The sequence below is a fragment of the Neophocaena asiaeorientalis genome, unplaced genomic scaffold, assembly GCF_003031525.2.
Source record: "Neophocaena asiaeorientalis asiaeorientalis breed wild unplaced genomic scaffold, Neophocaena_asiaeorientalis_V1.1 scaffold88, whole genome shotgun sequence".
Lineage (NCBI taxonomy): Eukaryota > Metazoa > Chordata > Mammalia > Artiodactyla > Phocoenidae > Neophocaena > Neophocaena asiaeorientalis.
The window spans coordinates 1,167,120-1,170,043 of NW_020175683.1; positions in this window are offsets into that span (position 1 = coordinate 1,167,120).

A 2,924-nucleotide genomic window follows, 5' to 3' on the forward strand; every position below is an offset into this window, starting at 1 on the left:
CAACAAAGGTGAGGAGAGTGTCCTGTGGACCAACATGGAGTGATGGAGCCCAAGAGGGCATTCATGTAGAGGAGCATCCTGGCATGGGAGACAGCAGGGTGAGAAGGGCATCCACATGGGAAAGTTGGGGGTAACAGATTTGAGAGATTGGTGACAAATAAGGGAACTGGTTAATGGGAGCCAAGTTTCTCACTGTCTGAAAAGTCAGTTATAGAAAAGGAGAAAACTAGCAGAAACCATGTAGTATTAAATGTGGTATAATCACATAGCTTTCAGTAGGTAAATAAATAGCAAAATCAGTGTAGCGGTAACTATGTGTATGTGTGAGCATGCATATATACCTTTCCACCACTGACAGGGCTGGGTACAGCGGCACCCCAATAATAAGGAACACATCTAGTTCTTAAATCCCACTCTCCAGTAAAAAACAGCTCAAGCTTTTAGGGGAAAAATGGCTAATTTCAGGGCGGTAGCGGCAAGCCTCAGTAAGATAAGTCTAGAAGATCTTGTTTCCAGAAAGGAAATGTTCAAAGAATGATGGGGACATGTCCAGAAGAAACTGGAGCCAGCATGAATGGGCTCCCACTGGCCAAATCAGGAAAATTTAAGCATCAAAGTAAATGATAACAGAGTATAATTCATTGAATAAAATAGGAAATCTCAAGTCCTGACAAATATAAAAAAAAAATGAATAAATTGAAAGTTGTTTTTAAACGTAAAGGGATATTTACATAGCTCAAAGTACCTCTCTCCACAAAACACACTTTGCAAAGCAGTACAGAGTAACTTTACAGTAGAGAAACTTGGTGGCACAGCACAGCCTTTCTCAATCAGGATACCACATCTGTGTCAAAGAACACACATTTGGGTGATTCTTTTCTCAATTCCTCCAAGAATGGTACATTCTAAATGCATAAGAAATAAATGAATTCACTACATACAAGGAATGTCTTAGAGCAGGGCTTGGTGAAATCCAGCCTGCAGGACAAATCCAGCCAGCTCTCTTTTTTTGGTATTTATCGTGAGCCAAGAATGACTTCTTACGTTTTTAAACTGTCAAAAAAGAGAAAAAAAAAGAAGACGATTTTGTGATGCGTGAATATTCTATGAAATTCAAATCTCATCATCCATTAATAGAATTTTACTGAAAGGTAGCCAGAGTTATTTGTTTACACGTTATCTATGGCTCTTTCACGTTACAATGACCTAAATTATTACTATCTGGCCATTTACAGAAAAATTTTGCCAAGCCCAGCCTTAGAATATTAGGGGTTAATTCTCTCAGAGAATCTTCGTTTGAAAAAAACTGGACCAAGGAGAACATGATCAGTAACGAAGCAAAGTGAAACTGTGCGTCACCAGTTAGGATGCGTGAGTTAATGGATGTTCAATTATGTCAAATACTTTTTCTTCACCTAAAGTGATACATTTTTTTAGTTAATTATATTGACTGATTTTAAAATGAAACAACCTTGCTTTCCTGAGAAAAACCCACTAGAGTATGGTGTGTTATCTTGTTTTAATATTGCTATATTTTCTAATATTTGATTAAGGATTATTATATGTCCATTTAATGAGGAATATTAGTCTTTAATTTTCTTGTAATGTTTTATCTGCTTTGAGTGTGTGGCTAATTTGGGACTCAGAATGTTTGGCTGTGTCTCCTCCTCTTCTGTCTTTTGGGAGTTTATATAGAATTGGTATCTTTTCCTTCAATATTTGGTAGAATTTACTAATGAGTTTGTCTGAATCTGAAACCATCTGAACTCTGGGGCATATTCCACCTCTTCTTTTTTTTTTTTCTTTAACTTATTTAATTAATTTATTTTATTTTTGGCTGTGTTGAGTCTTTGTGGCCGTGCACAGGCTTTCTCTAGTTGCAACAAGCAGGGGCTACTCTTCGTTGTGGTGTGCGGGCTTCTCTTGTTGCGGAGCACAGGATCTAGGCGCACAGGCTTCAGTAGTTGTGGCACACAGACTCAGTAGTTGTGGCTTGCAGGCTCTAGAGCGCAGGCTCGGTAGTTGTGGCACACAGGCTTAGCTGCTTTGCGGCATGTGGGATCTTCCTGGACCAGGGCTCGAACCCATGTCCCCTACATTGGCAGGTGGACTCTTAACCACTGCACCACCAGGGAAGTCCCTCCACCTTTTCTTTAATGTGATTCTTTTCCTGTCTCAGGTAGTTTCTTCCTGCAATGTGTGTGTGTCGGTCCTGGGCCAAAGACTTGAGAGACCACTCTGCAAATTTTTAGAGTTCTCTCTATGGAACTCCTTTCTTCCTGGTATTTGGCCCTGCTAGTCTGACTTAGCATCCAAAATCCAACTCCATTTCCTCAAAGCATTGAGATCACCGGGCTCTGTTTTGGTTTCCCCCTTCCCACCTCTTCACAGTGGCCTAAAAGCTCTCTCCAGGCAGTAAGCTGAGGCAATTACAGAGCTTGTATCATTTTTTTCTCTTCGGTTGGGGATGACTGTCTGAGCTGCCTGTTCTCCAAAGTCTGAGAAATGTTTGTTGTTCTTTTTTTTACAACTTTATTGGAGTATAATTGCTTTACAATGTGTTAGTTTCTGCTGTATAACAAAGTGAATCAGCTTTATGTATACATATATCCCCATATCCCTTCCCTCTTGCGTCTCCCTCCCACCCTCCCTATCCCACCCCTCTGTGTGGTCACAAAACACTGAGCTGATCTCCCTGTGCTATGTGGCTGCTTCCCACTAGCTATCTATTTTACATTTGTTAGTGCATATAGTCAATGCCGCTCTCTCACTTAGTGCCAGCTAACCCCTCCCCCTCCCCATGTCCTCAGGTCCATTCTCTACATCTCCGTCTTTATTCCTGTCCTGCCCCTAGGTTCTTCAGAACCATTTATTTTTTAGATTCCATATATATGTATTAGCATACGGTGTTTATTTTTCTTGTT